This window comes from Erythrolamprus reginae, chromosome Z, assembly GCF_031021105.1.
Source record: "Erythrolamprus reginae isolate rEryReg1 chromosome Z, rEryReg1.hap1, whole genome shotgun sequence".
NCBI lineage: Eukaryota > Metazoa > Chordata > Lepidosauria > Squamata > Dipsadidae > Erythrolamprus > Erythrolamprus reginae.
In genome coordinates, this window is record NC_091963.1 from 98,743,727 (window position 1) to 98,771,057 (window position 27,331).

The window sequence follows — 27,331 nt, forward strand, 5'->3', positions numbered from 1 at the left end:
ACAGTCCTAGGTGCTTGGGAAGCGCCTGACTGGTGATGAAATATGAAATTCAGCATAGTGATCTAATTTGCTGTGTTGTATTGTTGAAAATAAAATTATTATTATTATTATTATTATTATTATTATTATTATTATTATTATTATTATTATTATTATTATTATAATATTATTCAGGCTTGCCTAAATTACATCTGTAATATGGGAATGTGGAGACTTTTTTTCCAGATCTAATAAGAAAATTGAAGGTTACCCATTTACATACCTGTTTTTCAGGTGTATCTTCCTTTTTTCTACCCAGAAATGTCCTTAAAGAAAGAATTAAAAAAATAAAAAGTGAGATCTTGGAATGGAAAAAGCTCTTTTGACAATGTTCAAACCAACTATGACATTCATATCTATACTCTTATCATTTAATGAAACTTATATATACTTTTGTTTCTCAAAATGGACTTAAAAGACTTTTCAGTTACAAGACTCTTCTGTGTATGTACAAGCAATAAGCAGGCAGCAAAAGCCTTAATTGCCTCTTATGCTGAAACACACACCTGCAATTCTCTCCCAAAGTTTTAAGAGTGCATGTTGCAGGCAACTATGTAGCTTTTGGGGGTTTTACATATTTTTTGCTTCAATAGCATGCATGTTGTCCCGGAAATCTGAACTTTCTTCAACACTCAAAATAATTTAAAGTTGCCAAGGGGAGAGGGGAAAAAAGGATATGAGACCAATTGAGGAATGTAGCAAGAACCCAGTGCTAAACATACAAATTCAGCCACCCCCCAGAAAAAGATTGTTTGTTTTTAGTGTTTTCGACTTTTAGATGCAGCATCTAATGAAGTAAAATTTGCTTTTTAAGAATGAAACTTATAACTGCATTGCCACCTAATATTGAGGCTGTTCCTTGTAAACAAGATTTTCACAGTAGAGAGTTGCAAATAAGTATCTCCAGACAAGAATTACCATTTCATAGGAGAGGTTCCTTCTGTTCGTTTTTTATGACAAAAAATCTGTTGAAGCCGAAAAGAGAGATATAGATGTGAGGGACAAATGGAAAGATTTTTTACAGTGAGAAAAAAAAATCAATGACTGTCACAGTGAGCAATGATTATTTTCTATGCTTCTCAGTAAGAAACTCTTCTTTTTCTCCATCTTCTGCTTTTAAAAAGATGTGGGGTCTCCAATATGATCTTCGTAAACCTCATAAGGCGGCCTTGTGGAGCAAATCAAGCCTACCAGCCACACGTCCCCTATCAGAAATGAAGATGGAATGAATCCAAGCTTAATGCACTCGTTTAGTTATCCCTATTCATCCCACTCAGGGTTAAATTTTACAAAAACCAATCTCGCCCCTTTTTTTAGATTATATACATTATATTAAATCCTGGCTGTAGTAATGTGGTCTCTGAGTTACGTTGTTCAAGGAAATGCTGGGTCTTCACTAAAATAGTATATTGAGAGTTTGGAATAGTTTATCTTTTCATTGTTGGACTTTGAAATATAGAGTTCCCTCATTTATTGCAGGTCTTACGTTCCAGGACCACTCGCGATAAGCGAAAATCTGCGAAGTAGCATACAGGGAACACTGTAAGCGTAAAACAGTAAGTGATTTTCTACTTTCTATGTCTGCAAAGCTCTTTAATTGTCCTCCATTGCCCTTCCCCCACTTGCCTGGCGAGCCAACACAGCTTCGTCTGGTTATATCTCTTACTCTCTTTGAGGGCAAAAGGCAGGTGAGTGGGTGGGCAAGTGAGCGAGTGAGTGGGCTACCCTGCGGACACTGCGATTGTCCTCGAGGCATCTTTCTTTCACCTGCCCCTCCCCTTGCAGGGGGGGGGGAGGAGGAGGTTGCCATCCTGGGCTTCGGCAGAGACTGCTCTTTTTTTGCGCTAGCCTTATCAGTGCATTCGCTCTACGGTGAGTGTGGGTGCGCTTGTGGTGGCGGCGGCAGCAGTGATGGCTCATCGTTTGGCAGGGGGGAGAGAGAGAGAGAGTGCGGGAGAGAGGAGTCGGACTGAGTTTTGTGCCTCAAAACTCTCCGTTGCCCACCGCTGTTTATGCGCGGTTCAGGAAGAGAGATTCGATCTGCCAAACTGCTGGCAGATGGTGATCAGCATAAGTAGCTTGCAGTACAAAAACCCGCAAGGCGCCAAATCCACGAAAGGTGAACCGCGAAGTGGCGAGGGAACATTGTATAGTGTGTAAATAAGTTAATATAAGGATCTCTAGAACAATACTTACCACAATCAAACAATGGATTACAAAAGCAAATATCGTAATCGTTGTCACAGAAACAATCAAGTACCATTTGAAGCCAAACCCATATGGTGAAATTCCCTGCTTTGGTATCTGCAAAGAGAAGTAAAGTGAAAAATAGACCTTTTTTTTAGCATTTTAACCTAAAAACTCTCTTCCCCAGAAGAAAAGTATATTCAGGCCCAGCTACCCTTTAAAAGCAACAACAGTTTTACCAATCCAGTTTTATTAAAATACTCATATCTGAAATTTCTGATTTAATTCAAATGAACCTCCCTTGTTTTCAAGTTTCAGTTACTTTAGCTTTGTGCTATAAGCTACTCTCCCCTGATTCTGATCACAATTTGTAAGAACCTTACATGTTGCCAGTGATGGGCTACTGAAATTTTTACTACCACACATTTTGTTTTAACATATTTCAGTGCAAATTGGGTGTTCTGGGTTGGAGCTCCATTTTCGCTATCCCACTGAGTTCCACCCCCCACATCCGGGCAGTAGCCCACCCAATTATCTATACAGATCTTCTAAAATTATACACAATTCAACCTCATTTACTGTGATAGGAAAAACATACCCAGAGCCCAGAAGGGGAAAAAAAATATCAAAATTTTGCTACCGGTACTGCGTACCTGACCATTGCTATAGGAGTCCACCACTGCATGTCGCTTATATAAAGAGATGGGAATCAGACAGGGAAGTGGTTTTGGCACATGGACCTTACTATAAACAATCTAACAAGACTTTTATTTAAAAACAGTAACTCTCTTTACATAAACGAATGCACAACTAATATCAAATGGGCCTTCTGGGGAAAAAAGATGCTTTTACCTCATTAAAAGTTTCCTCCATTTTTCTGGAGCTTGTTGCATTCATATTGCTTTCTGGTTCCTGGATGATTTTTCTCTTACTGAAGACTTTCAATGCAAGACCTATTCTAGAGATGAAAACAGCACAAGATGTTTGGGTAGTCAGCTCCTTGCAGTCCATATTTATGACACGGATCACATGGGCAATTAAGCTTCTCAAAGGCTCCTTAAGGATCATGTGTGCCAACTTTTTTTTCACCTCATCTTCAAAGATTTCACCCTGAAGATAAGAGCTTTCAGGGCTTGATAAAAGGTCAGATAAAGGGGGAGCAGAGGTGATTTGTTCTTGATAGTCCCAATCCGCTTCACTGGACAATGTTTTTTCAGGCAACAGTTCGTTTGAAGTTTCAGTCTCCTCGGGGTTAATTTGGGAGTTGCTTCCACCAATCATTGAATGTCTAAGAAGGTTTTCCCTTCTTGATTCCTGAGACTCAAGTTCCTTTTCCAAGAGCTTCTCTGCAATTTGTTCGTTTTGGGTATTTTTCTCTTCTGCCTGTTCATGTATTATAAGGTGTTTTATATGGCTGGGCCTTGCTGATAGGTTTCCAGATTTGAGAATAAAGACCAATTTCCCAGGCTCTTCCCCACCACTACCATCCACTGCAATAGAAGAACTCAAAGGAGGCAGCTGAGTCGGAGGATTTAAAATGGAGCGCTTTTGTAACGAGTGAACTGATCCATGAGGAAACCTCTTAAGGGAAGAAACCTGCTGAGGATGAAGTAGCGTTTCAGGCCATTTATTAACTTTCTGAGTTTCTGAAATTTCCTTCTGCATCTGCAATGCACCAGTTTTCCTTTCCTTTTCTTTTAATTTTTCTTTCAGAGTGACCTTCATCCATTTCTTAATCTTTAGGAGTTCTGGAATTTCTTTGGGCACTTCCTTTTTATTATCCAACTCATGTGTTTTCGATTTGTTTTCTGTGAATTTTTCTTTGATAGCAACCTGTAGCCTATTGTTTTTCTTCAGAGGGACTTGTTGCATTGCTTCCTTCCTGCATTTTTCATTCATTTTATGAGAAGCTGGTTTTATTTGCTCCCCTGTATGTTTTCCCTTAGTTGTTTCAAGTCTTCGCCTTTTTGCTAGCAACTGAAGAAAGAAGTCTTCCCTTATATTTTTTGCAACCACATGAACCTCTTGTGCTATTTTTGGATGGCTCTTTAACCGTTCCAAGCTTATAGTTCGGAGATTGATTTTACCAGAATCTTCTGCATTTTGTGTGGTCACTTCCTTTTGTATTTCCAACTGATGAGATTTCTCTCTCTTTTCTTTTCTTTTTACTTTGGGCCTCACTTGTGGCCACTTGTTAACCTTCATAGCTACATGTTGTCTTGCAGGCTTGCACCATTGAATCTCTTCCTTTTTGGTTGTTTTTTCTTTGGGTGGCACTTGTAGGATTTCGGGTGATTTTTCCAGCAGATTTTCATGAGATCCCGTTTCCTCCAAATATTCATGAGAATTTGATTTAGTTAATCTACTCCACAATTTTAAAATGAATGATCTAAGAAATTCAATTGAATCACCAAGTATCTCTTTAACACCTGAATTTTCATCACTAGGATAATTGAAATTTATGTTTGAGGCTGGGGATGGAAGTGGATGTCCATCCAGCCTTCCAAAATGCACGGAAATTATAATCAGAAAAATTTGGGTTGCAGAAGGGACTACACATCTAATGATGCTCATCCTTTCTTCCTCACTTTACCCAAATGAAGGATGCCTTGCAATATTGCAGCCAACAATTGAGGTGATTCTATGCAGTTACCAAGCAACCGCATAACTTTCCATATAAGGCTGCAGGATAGTGCCGCTATGACATCAGTTTACCATGATTCCTGACATCATAGAATTGCCAGAAACCATGGCAACAATATAAATAGTGGCCTCTTTTATAGAAAATGAATTGATTTCATGAGATCACTCATATATTTGTGATTAATATTTTTTGAATCAAAGTCACATAATACTATCCGTTTCCATTGGAAAATCAGATTATAAGGCCTGGCTATCATTCTCCAGCTACTAAAAAAAGTTACTGCCTAGTATTATATCTAGAAAAATGAGGGATAAGCACTTGAGGAATGATAGCAGTAGGACTTTAACTTATATAAATCCCCCTAGTGTTTCGCAGCATTCTCTGGGCTGTTTACAATGTCAGCATATTGCCCTAAGAATTTGGCTCCTTTGGGCAGAGTTAGCTTGTGATAATGTACGTTAGATAATCATCCACACAAAAAAAGATAAACAGAAATTAATAATAATAATAATAATAATAATAATAATAATAATAATAATTTATTAGATTTTTATGCCGCCCGTCTCCAAAAACTCAGGGTGGCTCTCAACAATAATAAACAATGTATAAATCCAATATTTAAAAACACAATTAAAAAACTCTTATAATAAAATAATCACACAACCCAATCAAACCATACATAAACCAAATAGTAGGGGAGGTGTCAGTTTCCCCCATGCCTGGCAGCATAGGTGGGTTTTCAACAACTTACGAAAGGCAAGGAGGGTGGGGGCAGTTCTAATCTCTGGGGGGAGTTGGTTCCTGAGGGTCGGGGCTGCCACAGAGAAGGCTCTTCCCCTGGGCCCCGCCAGATGACATTGTTTAGTTGATGGGACCCAGAGAAGGCCAACTCTATGGGACCTAATGGGCTGCTGGGATTCATGTGGCAGTAGACAGTCCTGGAGGTATTCTGGTCCAATGCCATGTAGGGCTTTATAGGTCATAACCAACACTTTGAATTGTGACCGGAAACTGATCGGCAGCCAGTGCAGGCTGCGAAGTGTTCATGAGACACAGGAATATCTGGGAAGGCCCATGATTGCTCTTGCGGCCGCATTTTGCACATTGCAGTAGTCGAACCTCGAGGGCATGAGTGACTGTGAGTAGAGACTCCCTGTCCAAATTGGGCCGCAACTGGTGCACCAGGAGAACCTGGGCAAACGCCCTCCTTGCCCCAGCTGAAAGATGGTGCTTTAATATTAGCTGTGGATCGAGGAGGACGCCCAAGTTGTGGACCCTCTCTGAGGGTGTCAATAATTCCCCTCCAGGGTAATGGACGGACAGATGGAATTGTCCTTGGGAGGCAAAACTCACAGTCACTCTGTCTTGTCAGGGTTGAGTTTGAGCCTGTTGACACCCATCCAGACCCCAACAGCCTCCAGACACCGGCACATCACTTCCACTGCTTCGCTGACTGGACATGATATGGAGATGTACAACTGGGTATCATCAGCGTACTGGTGATACCTCACCCCATGCCCTTGGATGATGTCACCCAGAGGTTTCATGTAGATATTGAAATTCCTGTGAAATAGGCCAAATAGAACAGAGCAGAACAGAATAGAATAGAATAGAATAGAATTCTTTATTGGCCAAGTGTGATTGGACACACAAGGAATTTGTCTTGGTGCATATACTCTCAGTGTACATAAAAGAAAAAGATACATTTGTCAAGAATCATGTGGTACAACAGTAAATGATTGTCATAGGGGTCAAATAAACAATGAAGAAACAATCAATGTTAATAAAAATCTTAAGATACAAATAAGTTACAGTCATACAGTCCTAAGTGGGAGGAAAAGGTGATAGGAATGATAAGAAAAAACTACGGTAGTAGAAATAGAAGTGCAGACTTAATAAAAAGTTGACATAAACTAAGGATTGCCAAACAAAAGCACTTTGAATTTGCAAACAAACCTGGGCGATGGTTAGCCGCAAAACTCGCTCACCAAAAAGCAGATAAAATTATAGAGGCATTATATGATCATACAGATGCTTTAAAAACAACACTCAGCGATAAAAAACAAATAATTAAATCTTTCTTTGAGGAATTATATAAAAAAGATGACGTAAATGAACAATTAATAAATAATCTATTCAAGAACTTAGAAAATACAGAAAAAATAAATAAGGAAGATCAGGATATGCTAAATGACAAAATAACATCAATGGAACTAACTAGTGCAATTACAAAACAAAAAAATAATAAAACCCCGGGCACAGACGGTATACCTGCCGAATTCTATAAACAATTTCAAGAAATTCTGGAGCCTATAATGTTACCCCTTGTTAATGAAATACTCGAGGGTTCAAAACTTCCTTCCTCCTGGAACGAGGCCTACATAACTTTAATACCTAAAGATACACAAAATAGAGCTCACATTCAAAATTATCGTCCAATATCCCTGCTTAACTCAGATTATAAAATCTTTGCATCCATCATAGCCGAAAGATTTAAACGAATATTAACTGTTAGAATACATACAGACCAAAATGGCTTCCTTCCGGCAAGAAACATAACAACAAACACAAGGATTATTTTGGACTCTTTAGAATACTACGATAAAAACATAGATAAACCAGTAGCATTCCTATTCGTAGATCTACAGAAAGCTTTTGATAGTTTATACTGGCAATTCTTTACAACACAAATAGCGTCAATGCAATTTGGTAATAAATTTACAGAACTCATTAAAACTATATACTCAATACAAACAGCCAAAATACTGATAAACAATGATATGACAGAAACAATAAGTATAAAAAAAGGAGTGAGGCAGGGCTGTCCCTTAGCCCCTCTGATTTTTATCTTTGCACTAGAAGTTCTACTAAATAAAATAAGACACAATAAGGAAATCCAAGGATTAAAAATTAAAAATGAACACTATAAACTTCAAGCTTTTGCTGATGACATGGTGTTCATTGTACAAGACCCCTTAAAATCTGCACCTATCCTAATTAATGAAATAAATAAATTTGGAGAGATTGCTGGATTAAAAATTAATAGAGAAAAAACAAAAATGATAACAAAAAATATGACAAAAAAGCAGATATCGAAATTAGAAGAATCCACTAAAATAAAAACTGCCAAAAAAGTTAAATACTTAGGATTATGGATTACCGCAAATTGCAGCACTATCAAGAAAGACAATTACGATAAACTAATCAATGAAACGGACAAAGATTTTTGCAGATGGTCGAAACTCCCACTCTCTATAATGGGGAAAATTGCTGTAATTAAAAGTAATATACTTCCTAGATTTCTATACCTTTTCCAAACTGCACCCATTAAACTAAATAGGACCTTTTTCAAAAACTTACACACAAAAATTCGCAAATTCATATGGACAAAAAAAAAGGCCAGGATAAAACTTAAGGACCTACAAGACCATAGGTCAAGGGGTGGTTTTGGGTTACCAAACATGGAACTATACTACCATGCCTCAATTGTAAACCTACTGAAAGAATGGATAATACTTAAAAATTCTAGAATATTAACACTTGAAGGCTATGACCTTCAATCCGGATGGCACAAGTTTCTGATGACAGACATAGATAAAATACCAACATATTTCAGATCACACTACATCCGAAAAACCTTAATTAACACCTGGCACTTCATTAAAAAAAACCACTACCTCTGCATCCCAAAATGGATTTCACCAACAGAAGCCATTATATACCCGAATGCATTAACCCCTGATAAAATTATAACATACGACCAACTACTAAACGAAAATAATGAGCTAATTCCTAAGCAAAAACTCATGGAAAAAGGTATTAAAGTAGACTGGTTACACTACCTACAAATAAAATCAAAATATAATGAAGATAAGAACAAATCAGACTTCCAAAAAAATAACCCCCTCGATAAAATAATTTTTGGTCCACAAAAAAAGCAAATATCAAATATATACAATATCCTCCTTCAACACGATACTGTTGAAGAAATAGTTAAAGGATCTATGATAGCGTGGTCACAAAACTTTGGGTACACAATTTATTTAAACGAATGGGAAAAAATTTGGACTGCTAACTATAAACTAACGATGGCAACCTCATATAAGGAAAACCATTATAAAATGTTCTACAGATGGCACTTGCCACCTGCTAGACTTGCAAAAATGTATCCAAATCTATCACCATTATGTTGGAAATGCAGAGAAAAACCAGGTACATATTACCACATCTGGTGGACATGTGAAACCACCCAAAAATATTGGGAAAAAATTAAAACCATACTAGAACAAATTACCTCTCAGACTATCCATGCGAAACCCGAACTATTTCTACTAGGAATCACAAGACAAAATTTTAGTAAAGAAAACAGATATATTATAATCCATATTATTACAGCCGCACGGATTTTATATGCACAATTTTGGAAGCAAGAAAAAACCCCAACTACTCTATCACTCTTGATTAAAATAATGGAATGCGCAGAAATGTCCAAACTAACAATGGAACTGCAAAACAAGGATGAGACAGATTTCTACAAAGCTTGGGATAAATGGTACCTCTGGTTAAAAAAAAGGAATTATCTAAAAATTACCCATCAAGAAAAATATCCAACAAAAACAACTTGAAAAAATAGCAATTTACATCACAAATCATAACATCAAACTGAAACAACAAACTGTAAACATCGATCGACACAAACTCCAATTTTACAAAGAAAATAAACCCCTAAATGAATTATATATATTGGCACTAAAAACTACATTCAAAACATATCAATAAAGCCTTAGGGTAAAACACACCAACTACGAGCTCAAACTACAGGCCGCAAATCATGAAAGACCCAGCTTTAACGCTGGTTTTCGCTCATCTAACCCCCCCTCCTTCTTCTCCCTACCCTCCTTCCTTCTATATCTACTTCCATCCCTTCACAACCCCCTTCTCCCACTCCCCAATTACTACATAAGTAGAGTGTAAAAAATGTACAATATGCATATCTCTTTTGTCTTTCTGTATCTGGTTTTTATTGTATATATTTAATAAATTTATTTTCAAGAATAAAAAGTTGACAGTGTTGAGGGAATTATTTGTTTGGTAGAGTGATGGCGTTTGGGAAAAAACTGTTCTTGTGTCTAGTTGTCTTGGTGTGCAGTGCTCTATAGTGATGATTTGAGGGTAGGAGTTGAAACAATTTGTGTCCAGGATGTGACGGGTCAGTAAATATTTTCACTGCCCTCTTTTTGACTCGTGCAGTATACAGGTCCTCAATGGAAGGCAGGTTGGCAGCAATGTTTTTTTCTGCAGTTCTGATTATCTTCTGAAGTCTGTGTCGGTCTTATTGGATTGGAGAACCAAACCAGACAGTTATAGAGGTGCAGATGACAGACTCAATGATTCCTCTGTAGAACTGTATCAGCAGCTCCTTGGGCAGTTTGAGCTTCCTCAGTTGGAGCAGAAAGAACATTCTTTGTTGTGCTTTTTGATGATGTTTTTGATATTAGGTGACCATTTTAAGTCTTGAGATATGATAGAACCTAGAAGTTTGAAGGTCTCTACTGTTGATACTGTGTTGTCTAGTATTGTGAGAGGTGGAAGGATGGAAGGGTTTCTCCTAAAGTCTACCACCATTTCTATAGTTTTGAGTGTGTTCAGTTCTAGATTGTTCCAGTCACACCACAAGGTTAGTTGTTCAACCTCCCGTCTATATGCAGATTCATAAAAAAACTCAGATTTTGAGATTTCTAAAAGTACAGAAATTATGAAATGTAATATACTTTTGCTACAGACAGTTTGATTTTGTCAGGCACAAAATTGAGCAAAAATCTTCATTGTTCTCAACTTTAAGCCGAATTAATTATTACTTTAATCAAGTGACTTCTGCAATAATTTAAATGTTAATTTAAATTAACATTTAAATATGTTAAAGGGTTAAATAAGGTCCAGGAAGGAAGTGTTTTTAATAGGAAAGTGAACACAAGAACAAGGGGACACAATCTGAGGCAAAGATCAAAAGCAACATGAGAAAATATTATTTTACAGAAAGAGTAGTAGATCCTTGGAACAAACTTCCAGCAGACATGGTTGATAAATCCACAGTAACTGAATTTAAACATGCCTGGGATAAACATATATCCATCCTAAGATAAAATACAGAAAAATAGTATAAGGGCAGACTAGATGGATCATGAGGTCTTTTTCTGCTGTCAGTCTTCTATGTTTCTAATTTAGGTATGCAACAACAACAACAAAATCATAATACAAATGCATAATGTGAACTGTATTCCATGAAATACCTAGTTGTACAAATACCAGAAAGTTCTAAAACAATATACGCATCTCACTGGGGCAACCCGCCCCCCCCCCCCCATTGAATTCAAACAAACTTGAATTGGTATTTACCTGGGATTGCATTGCAGTTACATTGAATTAAACAAGTATTTTAAAGTGACCAGATTGTAACCTCAGCAAAGCGGGACGCCATGGGGGGGGGGGACGAACGGAAGAACACAAATCAATGCAGAAAGATAACTAGGGAGATAAAATAAAATAGGTCCATGATTAAGATCTCTCTGGAAGGGTCTTTCTCACTTCTGTTAACTCCATGCTGCGATTCTTCCCATAACATTCTTGTAAGAATCTGGACATTTTTAAAAAATCTAAGCTTTTTTTAAAAAAAGAGTAAAGCATAAATAAAACAGGGCATGCCTAATTAAAATGAGATCTGTATCTTCTTAGCATTTGAAGAAAATAATTAAAAAAAACATTCCTCAAAAAGACTACACTGCCTTCCTCATCCTCAATAGCCTCTATAGAAAAGCTTCCCCCCACCAATGGGGTGGGATGGGGGGGAATGAGCAGGAGTTTAATTTCCGAGTGAACCGAAATACACTTGGAGGAAGGGGGGAATCGAAGCCAAGACAGCCGCCCCTTCCTTCTTTGACATGAGGCAGGGCAGCAGAGATAGGCACTGTGACCCGGGGAGCGAGAAGGGCAGGCTGTTTGCTGGCTTACTTACTGCCTCAGATCTCCACCATCTTTCTCACAGCATAAAGCACGCGTGGGGCGTGCAAAAAGATGTCCAGCTGTGCAGAAACGGTTAGTAAGTGAGGACTGGAAACTTACTGGGGAGGACCCAGAGAAGCAGAAGAACCAATGGGAATTCCCCTTTCTTCAGTGTCACTGGTCTACAGGCAGAGTCTCCCTTGACTTCACCCGATGCAGGAGAGTTCAGGGCAGAGAGAGAAGCAGATGGAGCGGGAGATGTGGTTAGTAAGCGAGGGGTGGAATTTTACTGGAGAAGCGAGCGAGTGAGCAAGGGTTCGCGTCCCAACTACCTGGCTTCGGAAAATGCTGCACGGCATTCTCTGTTGCAAAGCTGGGCAGGCATTTCGGCACCCTTGTAGAAAGGCTTGGGAGGTAGGAGACCGCAAACAGAAGCCTCGCAGCATCCGAGGGCGACAGCTTGGCCAGGTGGGTGTCTCTGCTGACTTACCAGGAAGGAGAGATGAAGGAACAGCGCGAGGATCGCCAGGCCGTTTGGTGGAGGGATGGAGAATGCAAACAAACCACATCCCTGTTTAGACCCAGCTGACAGTGCCTTCCCCACCCTTGCCCTTCTCTCCCGCTGCCCTGGCTTTTGCTTCGCCCCGCAGTTTCCCCGAAGTTCAAAAGGAGGCACATCACTCCTATAAAACTAGCGAAAGTAAACAAAAAATTGTCTCTCACCCGTTGGAAATGTCAAAAAGAACAAGGCACATATTTCCACCTTTGGTGGCAATGTGAAAAATCGCAGGTTTATTGGGAAAAAATCGGAATTTAGCTAGATGAAATTCTTAATCTTAAATTAGATAAAACACCAGAATGCTTTCTTTTAGGTATTTTAAGACAGAATCTGGAAAAAAAATCATACTTACCTAGTCATTCATATTACTACAGCGGCCAGATTAGCATTTGCACAATGGTGGAAAAATGAAGATATACCTCAAGATGGGTTAATAATAGAAAAAATTAAAAACTGTGCAGAAATGACTAAATTAACTCTGGAACTCAGAAATAATGAAGAATCTGGGTTTTATAAATACTGGGACCCTTTTTACCGCTGGTTGGGAAAAAAAAGAACAATTCGACCAATAACTGCTTAAAACTCACTACATACCAAATTGTATATGTACAAAGATAACAGTCTGGTGTTTAAATTACTTCAGTAAAGGATTGAAATATAATATAGATAAAAATTAAGTCTATCTTTCTAAAATTTCTTTGCTATGCTATACTCAACTTTACTTCTTATTTACTTATAATGTAATTTTCAGTTATAATGTAATGGGCTATAGAGAATATTTATAGCACAAACTTTCGATACAGATCTGCCGTTCATCTGCCCGTTTTTTTTACTACTTGTTTGTTATTATTGTACAGTGGAACCCCGACATAAGAGCTGCTCTACTTAAGAGCAACTCGAGATAAGAGCTGGGAGGGGAGAGATATTTTTGTTCTACTTACAAACCCAAATTCGAGATACAAGCGCCAAGGAGCTGTCTCCTGAAGCCAAACGCTAACTTCCGCGTTCGGCTTCAGGAGACAGCTGCGAAGCGGCGCGCGTGTTTTAAAAGGTTGCAGCCGGCCTGGGGGGCTCGGGGGGGTGCTTGCAGCTTTCTTTCTTGCTCTTTTTCTTTCTCTCTTTTACCTTCCCTTCCTCTATTTCTTCTTTTCTTTCTCCTTCCCACCTTCTTCCCTCCCTCCCTCCCTTCACTCATTCCTCTCTTACTCTCCCCTTTCATAAGTTTCCTTGCTTCCTTCCTCTGTTCCTGTCCCTTCCCCCTTTCTTTCTTTCTTTCTTGCTCTTTTTCTTTCTCTCTTTTACCTTCCCTTCCTCTATTTCTTCTTTTCTTTCTCCTTCCCACCTTCTTCCCTCCCTCCCTCCCTTCACTCATTCCTCTCTTACTCTCCCCTTTCATAAGTTTCCTTGCTTCCTTCCTCTGTTCCTGTCCCTTCCCTCTTTCCTTCCTTCCTTCCCACCCTCCGTCCATTCATTCACCCATTCCTCTCTTGATCGCTTAAAGCCGGTCCCTGGTGCAAAAAGGGTTGGGGACCTCTGTCCTACAGGATTGGGTGGCAGAGAAGTTGAACATATGTAAATTTAAAAGTTTAAGAAAGTTTACAAGTTAAGTGAAAGAAACTTCATTATTCATTTATATGTACATGTACATTTCTTCATTAAAAACATGTCTTTCTGCATAATTTAGACTAACTTTGTGAGTTTTTTGAGGGCTGGAACCAATTAAAATTATTTACATTAATTCCTATGGGGAAAAGTCGTTCGAGATAAGAGCTGCTCGACTTAAGAGCCCAGGTCCGGAACGAATTAAACTCGTATCTCGAGGTACCACTGTATATTGTTTATTGTATAATTCATTGATGTTTGTCCTCTTTTTTATTTTATTTTTTATTTTTTTAGTCTAAATATTTGTATTGTTATTTATATTGTTGTTGTATTTATTGTATGTATTCATGTAAATAAAATTTATAAAAAAAATAAAAACAAAACAAAAAGAGGCGTCGAGAAGTAAAAGGCAAAAGACGGCCTGAATGAAATTGCGGGGAAACCGCGGGGTGAAGCAAAAGCCAGGGCGGTGGAAGAGAAGTGTGGGGGTGGGGAAGGCACTGTCGGCTAGGTCTAAACAGGGACATGGTTTGTTTGCATTCTAAGGAGCCCCTCAGCGCTTCTCCCCGTGCCGATCGGCCTGCCGGTCCTCGCGCCTCGTTGCTGCAAGCTATTTACAAACCAGAATTCAGGATCACTGAGCAAGGAGGCAATTCTAGGGAACCACCCAGTTATTTTAAGACCTGCTCTTAATGGGACTATTACCTCCGTTCTCTTCCCTTCCTGTGATTTTAAGCCTTTGGTTTCACTGCAGGTTCACAATCAGGCAGCAACAGCAGTTAACTCTTTCCAACCGTTTTCAACTTCTCCCTTCCATAGCTTTGCTTCCCTCTTGCTTGGAAGTCTCTGCTGATAGGCTGGAACGACAGGGCATGAGTGATTTCTCCCTCCCCATGTTACCTAATCTAGCAGTTTACAAATTCCTTCTTCTTTTGCTTGTGTTCACCTAAACCAGGGGTCGGCAAATTTAAAGGGCCACACATGTGCAGTGCCAGAAACAAGCTTTTGCAGAAGAGCCACAATCTAGGGGCCAAAGAACCACGTGTGGCTCGCGAGTCACGGTTTGCCGACCCCTGGTCTAAGATATTAGTGCCTCTGGTGGGACAATTTACATTTTAAAAGTATTTTGTTTTCATCACAGAATTTTTGTATAATGGTGATGTCCTGATATATATATATATGACGGTCTTGGTATATTCGGGTTTCTTCCCGTGTAGGATTTGGAAATTTCTGGCGACGTTTCGACGAGGTCTCACTCATCATCTTCAGGCTGGTGTTTCTGTCCTTGTTCTAAGGCGAACACAGCCGCTTCCCAGCTGTCTCCCGAAGCCGAACGCCAAAGCCGAACTTCCGCGTTCAGCTTCGGGAGACAGCTGGGAAGCGGCGCGGCTGTTTTAAAAGGTCGCAGCCGGCCTGGGGGGCTTCCCAGCACCCCTATGAACCCAGGTTCGGGGTTTGGGTGGGTGCTGGGAAGCCCCCCAGGCCGGCTGTCACCTTTTAAAACAGCCGCGCCGCTTCCCAGCAGCCGCCGAAAGCCGTTTTTTTGCGGGGGTTTTTTTGGTTGCACGGATTAATTGACTTTACATTGTTTCTTATGGGAAACAATGTTTCGTCTTACGAACCTTTTGTCTTACGAACCTCCTCCTTGCACCAATTAAGTTCGTATCATGAGGTATTACTGTGTGTGTGTATATATATATATATATATATATATATATATATATATATATATATATATATATATATATATATATATATGTAGATTGTTCTGAGTTCGGGTTTTGCCCTGTGTAATATTTTGCATGTCTATGCGACATTTCGGTGAAATCACATTCACCATCATCAGGCTGAAGTTTCAAGCTTCGTGCTGTTGTAAAATGGAATGTGAAATGTAAAATGATTTCACCGAAACGTCGCATAGACATGCAAAATATTACACAGGGCAAAACCCGAACTCAGAACAATCTACATACATATACCCGTGAAAATCTACGAAAACAAATATATATATACACACACACACACACACACACATATATATGAGCCTCCACCATTCCCCCCCCCCCGATAATTTTACATTCCCATCTGTGCAAAATATCTGGAACCCTAGTACAGTGGTACCTCATCTTATGAATGCCTCTTCTAACAAACTTTTCAAGATACGAACCCGGTGTTTAAGATTTTTTTGCCTCTTCTTCCGAACTATTTTCACATTACGAACCCAAGCAGCTGCTGCTGGGATGAAGGGGTTTCTTTTTTTCCCCTTTTTTGAAGAAAGAAAAGGGAGGGACGGCTTGGAGGGGGAAAGACTGCATTTTAAAAACTAGGAGAACAGCGGGCTTGCAAAGGCACTGAAAGGGTGTCTTTTGAAGAAAGAAAAGGGAGGGGCGGCTTGGAGGAGGAAAGATTTTGCAGAGAACAGCGTGCTTGCAAAGGCACTGAAAGGGTGTCTTTTGAAGAAAGAAAAGGGAGGGGCGGCATGGAGGAGGAAAGATTTTGCAGAGAACAACGTGCTTGCAAAGGCACTGAAACATGTCCTTTGAAGAAAGAAAAGGGAGGGGCGCCCCCTTGCCTTTCTTCCTTCCCACTCACCCTTTAGCCTAGCCTTGCTTCTTCCACCCGCCCTTTTTAGCTGCTCCTCCCTGCCCTCTGTTTGCCTCCCTTCTAAAGTTTGGGATTTTCCTGAAGGATTTGCACACATTATTTGCTTTTACATTGATTCCTATGGGAAACATTGTTTCATCTTACGAACTTTTCCCCTTACGAACCTCCTCCTAGAACCAATTAAGTTCGTATCATGAGGTACCACTGTATATGCATACTATTATCATTAATTTCCTTGTTTAGACAGGTTTCAGTAAAGCATAGCACAGATGGGTTGTGAATAGTGTTGGGCGAACCGAACTTGCAGGTTCGTACTGAACTTTGTGGTATTCGGCATGCCGAACCGGAACTTTTAAAAAAGTCTGTGTTTAAGTTTGGCGTTAGAACGAACTCCGCGATGCACCAATCAACAGTCTTGTTGTAAGCTGAAGCCATGCTGTCTCTGGACATGAAACACAAGTACCTGCTGAATTGGCCATGTGTCCCACTGACCAGTGATTGCATGGCTGAGATTGGTCCGGAGGGATACCTGACCTGCCTGTATAAAAGGTAGGACCATGCGGTCTAACACCATTAAAATATCTATTAGGAAGTTAGGGACAGTGCTATTGCTGCTGCTGACAGGGAGAGATAGGTTGGGGAGATTTCTAAGATCACCTAGGTTGCATCTGGTGGATGCGGCCAATGAAAGGGAGATTTCTCAACTGTGACATTGTCTTCAAAAGTTCATGGATGCAGAACATGGACAAAAAGCACGAGGCTTTTCAACAACAAATGACTAAACAAGAACAGAGGATACAGGTCTTGGAAGACAAAATAGACCATGAGCACAAACAAATGGAAGACCTGACAGATAAATTAATCCACACCAATAAAGATCTAGAGAACACTGTAATTCAATTAGAGAGCGAAAAAGCTAACCAATATCTCAGATTTCAAAATCTCAGGGAGGAAAAAAGCGAAGACCTACCTGATATTATGGCCGATATCCTTTCAAAGGCCCTGGGCATTGAAAAAGATACAATGCTAAATGAAATCGATGAAGCCTATTGTATAAATACTAACTACGCTAGACGCTATAACCTCCCCAAAGAAGTTCATATCAAATTTATCAAAAAATCAGTCAGGGATGAAATCCTTCATAGAGCCCGGGAAGATCCTATAGAACACAAGGGGAGACAACTGGTAGTATTAAAACAGGTCCCAAAACATGTCAGAGACCTTCGCAGGCCATACACCTTTCTGTCAGCAAAACTAACCAGACACAATATAAATTTTAGATGGCTGGTCCCAGAAGGTATGCTTGTGACCTGGCAAGATAGGAAATTAAAAATAGACTCTGTCGAAAAAGCCGAAGAATTTTTCGAAAAAAATTTCTCTACTGATCGAACTTCTGAAACACAAGACGATACCGGAACAGCGACCCTCCCTTCCACTAGTGTACAACTTATAGAACAGAGCCCTACAAGTTTAGAAAGAACTCAGGCTACTGATAAACTAACTTTAGGCAACAATGGCTATACAGGATATCCAAAAGAAACTAGAAGTACAAGGGCAACAAGACCCAAGTACAGATAACTTAAATCTGGTACAAGAAAAGTTAAACAAAGGAATTGAACTATATTCAATTAATATAAACGGTCTAAATGCGCCAAAAAAGAGAAGCCAAACTTTAAATAAAATTGCTAAATTAAACTTCGACATTATTGCAATGCAAGAAGTCCACATCAAAAATAAATTTGAGTACCTACTCAAAAGAAATAAACTTGGGAATCTGTTTACATCACTTGCCGGGGAAAAAAAGAGAGGTGTAATATGTTATATCAATCCTAATATTCAAGCTGAATTGAAATATAAAGATAGAGAAGGTAGAATCTTAATTATAGAACTTACTATAGAAAAGGACAAAATAACTTTAATAAATATTTATGCCCCGAATGTAGGTCAAGAAAATTTTTATAAAAAACTATTAATCACCATCCGAGAACATTCCACTGATAATATCTGCTTATTAGGCGACTTTAATGGCATAACCAATAATGATATGGACTATAAGAATGATAAAAAGACCAAACAAAAGAAAAGAATATTACCTAAAACCTTTTTTGATCTAATCAAAGAACTAAAATTGAAAGACAGCTGGAGGGAGAGAAACCCCAAACTTAAAAAATTTACCTTTTATTCTGATAGGCATCAATCGTGGTCAAGATTGGATATGGTCTGGACAACAACAAAAATTAACACCAAAATTCATTCGATAGATATAGAACCTAATTACATTTCAGACCATAGTGCGCTTAAAGTTTGTTGGAAAGGAAATAAACAGAGTTGTAGATGGTCGCTTCAGAAATCTATTTTAAATCAGGAAGATTTTAAGCAAAAACTTAAAACTGAAATGAATTATTTCTTCCAAGAAAATCTAAAAGACGACACTAGCCTTCAAAATGTTTGGGACACTGCCAAAGCTGTTATTAGAGGGATAGCTATTTCATTCATGACTAGAGAATTTAAACAAAAAAAACAGAAGTTAGCTAATTTAGAAGAAGAGTACAGGGCCTTAGAAGAAGAACTTCAGAACTTCCCCACTAAAAAAGAAATCAAACAAAGTATGCTACAAATTAAACACCAACTAAACATAATTGACCAACAAAACTGGGCACAACAAATAAAAAGAACTAACCAATATAATTTTGTGAATGCCAACAAACCTAGCAAATGGCTAGCCAATAAACTCAGGAAGCAAAATGAAAAGAAACTTATAAACTGTCTAAAAGACAAAAATGGGGAACCATGCCATGACCTGGAAAGGAAAAAAACGATTGCTAGCGATTTTTTTAGTAAACTCTATGAATATTCCGAAACTATACAAAATAATACGCATGATACAAAAATTCAAGGAATCCTAGAGCAGGCTAAACTCCCTAAAGTACCGCAAGAAATGGTCAATATAATCAATAAACCGATCACAGAAATAGAATTAAAAGAAGCAATAAAAAGTCAAAAAAACAACAAAGCACCAGGTCCGGATGGACTCCCCACAGAACTTTATAAAGATCTTCCCAAGGAAATGGAAAAAGCCTTTTTAGAGACGTTAAATGATGCTCTAGATAGAGGCAAAATCCCAAATTCATGGACAGAAGCAAACCTAGCGTTAATCTCAAAAAAAGATACAGATCAGACTGATATAGCTAATTACCGCCCGATCTCTCTTTTAAATGCCGATTACAAAATTTTCACCTCTATCTTAGCGAACAGAATTAAAGGTTTTTTAAATCATTTTATACATCCAGATCAGAACGGTTTTCTCCCCGGGAGACAGCTAAAGAACAATATTAGAATCGTGCTAGACACGCTCGAATATTACGAAGCCCATAATGAGAAACAAGTGGCGTTAATATTTCTTGACGCCCAGAAGGCCTTCGACAATGTGTCTTGGAAATTTATGTTAAAACAGCTTGAATATATGGAATTTGGCTCCAAATTTATTAACGCAATAAAAGCTATTTACTCTATCCAATCGGCATATATAATTCTCAATGGGGATACATCAACTAAAATCTCTTTATACAAAGGCACAAGGCAAGGTTGTCCATTGTCCCCTTTACTATTCATATTAACTCTTGAAGTACTAACAAGAATAATTAGAGACAAGGAAGACATATGGGGTCTAAACTGTAAGAAAGAAATTTATAAACTCCAAGCTTTCGCAGACGACTTGGTATTCATCTTAGAAGATCCTTTAAATTCAGGTCCTAAACTATTAGAAGTTCTGGAAGAATACGGTACAGTGGCAGGTCTCAAAATAAACAAAACCAAAACCCAAATTTTAACAAAAAACATGCGACAAACACAAAAAGATATCTTATCTGCCAAAATGGATATGCAAATTGGCACAAAAATTAAATATCTTGGCATCAATCTGACAAATAGAGTGTCAAGCTTAAAATCAAACAACTATGATACATTATTGGACAAGATAAAAAAAGACTTGTCAAAATGGAGGAATTTACAACTATCTTTTCTGGGGAGAATCGCAGCCATTAAAATGAACACTTTGCCCAAAATATTGTTTTTATTTCAAACTATCCCTATACAAGTAAAACAGGATTTTTTTACTAATTTGACTAAAATAACCAACAATTTTATCTGGCAAAACAAACGGCCCCGAATTCGACTAAAATACCTACAAGGAAAAAAAGATGAGGGCGGTTTGGCACTTCCAAATTGGAAGGACTACTACACTGCTGCATTGCTAGATTGGACAAGAGATTGGATGAGTCTAACAAACACTAGACTTCTTAAATTAGAAGGCCACGACCTCCATGCAGGATGGCATTACTATCTCTGGGACGAAAAGCCGTCAACCCACAAATACTTCTCCAACCACCTGATTAGAAAATCGTTAATTGGCACCTGGAAAAAAACTAAAACGAAATTATACAAAGGAATTCCCATGTGGTATGCTCCTTTAGAAGCCTATGTACATCCCAATTTACATAAGAGAAATAATATATTAAGATATAAAGACATTTTAAACCCAAACGGGACAATCAAAACAAGATTAGAACTTGAAAATTTGGGCCAAAAAGTGGAATGGTGGGAATACCTCCAGATCCAGTCTAAATTTAACAAAGACAAAAAAAATTTCGGGATTACCAAAAATGCTCTGTTAGATAAGCTATGTATAGGCCCCCAAGATAAGATAATCAAAAATTTTTATGGCTATTTAAATTACAACGACTTGGACACCTTTAACCAAAAACCCAATGTTAAGAAAGGGAACCGCGACCTTAAAAAAGAGATAACAGAGGAGGAATGGCAAACAATTTGGACAAAGAACTATAAACTGACTATCGCCACCTCTTATAAAGAAAACCTGGTCAAAATGTTTTACCGTTGGCATATTACCCCAGTTAAATTAACCAAAGTGAACAACAAACTGTCACCAATCTGTTGGAAATGTCAACAAGAATTGGGTACCTACTTTCATCTATGGTGGGAATGCAATAAAGCCAAAACCTATTGGGAAATGATTGGAAATTGGATTGAAGAAATATTAAACTTGATGCTTGACAAGACCCCTGAATGTTTTCTACTAGGTATAGTTAGGCAAAAATTGTCGAAACCCCAAGTTCATCTAACCATCCACTTAACTACCGCAGCAAGACTAACATACGCGCAGTGGTGGAAAAATGAAGACCTTCCCCCAAATGAAGCAATATTAAGGAAAATAATGTACTGCGCAGAAATGTCAAAACTGACCCTATTAGTCAGGAACGAACCGTTAGATACGTTTAACAGTTGTTGGGACCCTCTCTATAAATGGCTAGGTAGCAACAGAGAGACCAATAGGCTTTAAGGGGAAAAAAAAAAAATGAACTGACACAAATCCGGTATAAAGGATTTTATTATCTAATATTATTACACGAGACTGTATATGTATTTAACTATGTAAACTTATCACTATTATTTGATAACTTCTTAACAAGATTTGTAAACGCAACACTGGTATTTATCATTCTTGATAATCTAGCCGAAATATGTTACTGAGCAAAAATATCTTGACCTAATTTTCGTTTTCAACTCAACCCCCCTGCTTATTCGCCGATATTGTTACTAGTTTTGTTTTTGTTTGTATGTTTTGTTTTCTGTTTTTTGTCTTCTTTCATTGTACCATATGTTGTATATATGACGTATATGTTTACATTTTAATAATAAAATTAAAAAAAAAAAAAAGTTCATATCAGCTTGGCATCCAAGGTAAAGAAAGAACAAAACTTGGGTGGGCAGGGGGCAGTTCTTCCATGCCCATGTTGCAGTTCCCCAATGTGCCAATTTGTTCCATCAAACCGAGGCAAACAAAGAAACAGACATCTGTGTGAAGGGGGCAGTTCTTCTGTGCCCTAGTTGCAGTTTTCCAGTTGGCCAGTTTGTTCCTTTAGGCAAAGCCACCGAGCCATCCAGCCAAGGCAAACAAAGAAAAAGACCTCTGTGTGCAGAGGGCAGTTCCTCTTTGCCCAAGTTGCAGTTCTCCAGTGTGGCAATCTGTTCCTTTGGGCAAAGCCACCTAGCCATTAAGCCAAGGCAAACAAAGAAAAAGACTTCCGTGTGCAGGGGGCAGTTCTTCTGTGCCCAAGTTGCAGTTCTCCAGTGTGCCAATTTGTTCCTTTGGGCAATGCCACCTAGCCATCAAACCAAGGCAAACAAAGAAACAGACTTCTGTGTGCAGAGGGCAGTCCTTCTGTGCCCAAGTTGCAGTTCTCCAGTGTGCCAATTTGTTTCTTTGAGCAAAGCCACTTAGCCATCAAGCCAAGGCAAACAAAGAAACAGACTTCTGTATGCAGGGGGCAGTTATTCTGTGCCCAAGTTGCAGTTCTCCAGTGTGCCAATTTGTTCCTTTGGGCAAAGCCACCTAGCCATCAAACCAAGGCAAACAAAGAAACAGACTTCTGTGTGCAGAGGGCAGTCCTTCTGTGCCCAAGTTGCAGTTCTCCAGTGTGCCAATTTGTTTCTTTGGGCAAAGCAACCTAGCCATAAAGCCAAGGCAAACAAAGAAACAGACTTCTGTATGCAGGGGGCAGTTATTCTGTGCCCAAATTGCAGTTCTCCAGTGTGCCAATTTGTTCCTTTGGGCAAAGCCACCTAGCCATCCAGCCCAGGCGAACAAAGAAACATTCCTCTGTGTGCAGAGGGCAGTTCTTCTGTGCCCAAGTTGCAGTTCTCCAGTGTGCCAATTTGTTCCTTTGGGCAAAGCCACCTAGCCATCAAACCAAGGCAAACAAAGAAACAGACTTCTGTGTGCAGAGGGCAGTCCTTCTGTGCCCAAGTTGCAGTTCTCCAGTGTGCCAATTTGTTTCTTTGGGCAAAGCAACCTAGCCATAAAGCCAAGGCAAACAAAGAAACAGACTTCTGTATGCAGGGGGCAATTATTCTGTGCCCAAGTTGCAGTAATCCAACGTGCCAATTTGTTACTTTGGGCAAAGCCACCTAGCCATCCAGCCCAGGCAAACAAAGAAACAGACCTCTCTGTGGAGAGGGAAGTTCTTCTGTGCCCAAGTTGCAGTAATCCAGTGTGCCAATTTGTTCCTTTGGGCAAAGCCACCTAGCCATCCAGCCCAAGCAAACAAAGAAACAGACCTCTGTGTGCAGAGGGCAGTTCTTCTGTGCCCAAGTTGCAGTTCTCCAGTGTGCTAATTTGTTTCTTTGGGCAAAGCAACCTAGCCATAAAGCCAAGGCAAACAAAGAAACATACTTCTGTATGCAGGGGGCAGTTATTCTGCGCCCAAGTTGCAGTAATCCAATGTGCCAATTTGTTACTTTGGGCAAAGCCACCTAGCCATCCAGCCCAGGCAAACAAAGAAACAGACCTCTCTGTGGAGAGGGCAGTTCTTCTGTGCCCAAGTTGCAGTTCTCCAGTGTGCCAATTTGTTCCTTTGGGCAAAGCCACCTAGCCATCCAGCCCAGGCAAACAAAGAAACAGACCTCTGTGTGCAGAGGGCAGTTCTTCTGTGCCCAAGTTGCAGTTCTCCAGTGTGCCAATTTGTTTCTTTGGGCAAAGCAACCTAGCCATAAAGCCAAGGCAAACAAAGAAACATACTTCTGTATGTAGGGGGCAGTTATTCTGCGCCCAAGTTGCAGTAATCCAATGTGCCAATTTGTTACTTTGGGCAAAGCCACCTAGCCATCCAGCCCAGGCAAACAAAGAAGCAGTCCTCTGTGTGCAGGGGGCCTTTCTTCTGTGCCCAAGTTGCAGTTCTCCGGTGTGCCAATTTGTTCCTTTGGGCAAAGCCACCTAGCCATCCAGACAAGGCAAACAAAGAAACAGACCTATGAGTGCAGGGGGCAGTTCTTCTGAGCCCAAGTTTCAGTTCTCCAGTGTGCCAATCTGTTCCTTTGGGCAAAGCCACCTAGCCATCCAGCCCAGGCAAACAAAGAAACAGACCTCTGTGTGCAGAGGGCAGTTCTTCTGTGCCCAAGTTGCAGTAATCCAGTGTGCCAATTTGTTACTTTGGGCAAAGCCACCTAGCCATCCAGCCAAGGCAAACAAAGAAACAGACCTCTGTGTGCAGGGGGCCTTTCTTCTGTGCCCAAGTTGCAGTTCTCCAGTGTGCCAATTTGTTCCTTTGGGCAAAGCCACCTAGCCATCCAGACAAGGCAAACAAAGACACAGACCTCTGAGTGCAGGGGGCAGTTCTCCTGTGCCCAAGTTGCAGTTCTCCAGTGTGCCAATTTGTTTCTTTGGGCAAAGCAACCTAGCCATCAAGCCAAGGCAAACAAAGAAACATACTTCTGTATGCAGGGGGCAGTTATTCTGTGCCCAAGTTGCAGTAATCCAATGTGCCAATTTGTTACTTTGGGCAAAGCCACCTAGCCATTCAGCCAAGGCAAACAAAGAAGCAGTCCTCTGTGTGCAGGGGGCCTTTCTTCTGTGCCCAAGTTGCAGTTCTCCAGTGTGCCAATTTGTTCCTTTGGGCAAAGCCACCTAGCCATCCAGACAAGGCAAACAAAGACCCAGAGTCCTCTGTGCAGGAGGCAGTTCTTCTGTGCCCAAGTTGCAGTTCTCAAGTGTGCCAATTTGTTCCTTTGGGCAAAGCCACCTAGCCATCCAGCCCAGGCAAACAAAGAAACAGAGTTCTGTGTGCAGGAGGCAGTTCTTCTGTGCCCAAGTTGCAGTTTTCCAGTGTGCCAATTTGTTTCTTTGAGCAAAGCCACCTAGCCATCAAGCCAAGGCAAACAAAGAAACACACCTATGAGTGCAGGGGGCAGTTCTTCTGAGCCCAAGTTGCAGTTCTCCAGTGTGCCAATCTGTTCCTTTGGGCAAAGCCACCTAGCCATCCAGCCCAGGCAAACAAAGAAACAGACCTCTGTGTGCAGAGGGCAGTTCTTCAGTGCCCAAGTTGCAGTAATCCAGTGTGCCAATTTGTTCTTTTGGGCAAAGCCACCTAGCCATCCAGCCAAGGCAAACAAGGAAACAGACCTCTGTGTGTAGGGGGCCTTTCTTCTGTGCCCAAGTTGCAGTTCTCCACTGTGCCAATTTGTTCCTTTGGGCAAAGCCACCTAGCCATCCAGACAAGGCAAACAAAGACACAGACCTCTGAGTGCAGGGGGCAGTTCTCCTGTGCCCAAGTTGCAGTTCTCCAGTGTGCCAATTTGTTTCTTTGGGCAAAGCAAGCTAGCCATCAAGCCAAGGCAAACAAAGAAACATACTTCTGTATGCAGGGGGCAGTTATTCTGTGCCCAAGTTGCAGTAATCCAATGTGCCAATTTGTTACTTTGGGCAAAGCCACCTAGCCATTCAGCCAAGGCAAACAAAGAAACAGTCCTCTGTGTGCAGGGGGCCTTTCTTCTGTGACAAAGTTGCAGTTCTCCGGTGTGCCAATTTGTTCCTTTGGGCAAAGCCACCTAGCCATCCAGACAAGGCAAACAAAGAAACAGACCTATGAGTGCAGGGGGCAGCTCTTCTGAGCCCAAGTTTCAGTTCTCCAGTGTGCCAATTTGTTCCTTTGGGCAAAGCCACCTAGCCATCCAGACAAGGCAAACAAAGACCCAGAGTTCTCTGTGCAGGAGGCAGTTCTTCTGTGCCCAAGTTGCAGTTCTCAAGTGTGCCAATTTGTTCCTTTGGGCAAAGCCACCTAGCCATCCAGCCCAGGCAAACAAAGAAACAGAGTTCTGTGTGCAGGAGGCAGTTCTTCTGTGCCCAAGTTGCAGTTTTCCAGTGTGCCAATTTGTTTCTTTGAGCAAAGCCACCTAGCCATCAAGCCAAGGCAAACAAAGAAACACACCTATGAGTGCAGGGGGCAGTTCTTCTGAGCCCAAGTTGCAGTTCTCCAGTGTGCCAATCTGTTCCTTTGGTTAAAGCCACCTAGCCATCCAGCCCAGGCAAACAAAGAAACAGACCTCTGTGTGCACAGGGCAGTTCTTCAGTGCCCAAGTTGCAGTAATCCAGTGTGCCAATTTATTACTTTGGGCAAAGCCACCTAGCCATCCAGCCAAGGCAAACAAAGAAACAGACCTCTGTGTGCAGGGGGCCTTTCTTCTGTGCCCAAGTTGCAGTTCTCCACTGTGCCAATTTGTTCCTTTGGGCAAAGCCACCTAGCCATCCAGACAAGGCAAACAAAGACACAGACCTCTGAGTGCAGGGGGCAGTTCTCCTGTGCCCAAGTTGCAGTTCTCCAGTGTGCCAATTTGTTTCTTTGGGCAAAGCAACCTAGCCATCAAGCCAAGGCAAACAAAGAAACATACTTCTGTATGCAGGGGGCAGTTATTCTGTGCCCAAGTTGCAGTAATCCAATGTGCCAATTTGTTACTTTGGGCAAAGCCACCTAGCCATCCAGCCCAGGCAAACAAAAAACAGAGTTCTGTGTGCAGGAGGCAGTTCTTCTGTGCCCAAGTTGCAGTTTTCCAGTGTGCCAATTTGTTTCTTTGAGCAAAGCCACCTAGCCATCCAGCCAAGGCAAACAAAGAAACAGACCTCTGTGTGCAGGGGGCAGTTCTTCTTTGCCCAAGTTGCAGTAATCCAGTGTGCCAATATGTTACTTTGGGCAAAGCCACCTAGCCATCCAGCCAAGGCAAACAAAGAAACAGACCTCTGTGTGCAGGGGGCCTTTCTTCTGTGCCCAAGTTGCAGTTCTCCACTGTGCCAATTTGTTCCTTTGGGCAAAGCCACCTAGCCATCCAGACAAGGCAAACAAAGACAC

General features: G+C 40.4%; 2 long non-coding RNA genes across 2 annotated transcripts in view; both read right to left on the reverse strand.

The window, feature by feature from the left end:
• Window positions 1-27,331, reverse strand: part of LOC139154526 (uncharacterized) — a 185,837-nt gene that overhangs the window by 14,986 nt on the left and 143,520 nt on the right. The gene's annotated exons all lie outside the window — the stretch shown is intronic.
• LOC139154436 (uncharacterized) lies at window positions 957-14,888 on the reverse strand. Its single transcript, XR_011556904.1, has 3 exons — window positions 14,736-14,888; window positions 2,236-2,343; window positions 957-1,004 (listed from the first exon to the last, which is right to left on the reverse strand). It is a non-coding gene; the product is annotated as an uncharacterized lncRNA (long non-coding RNA).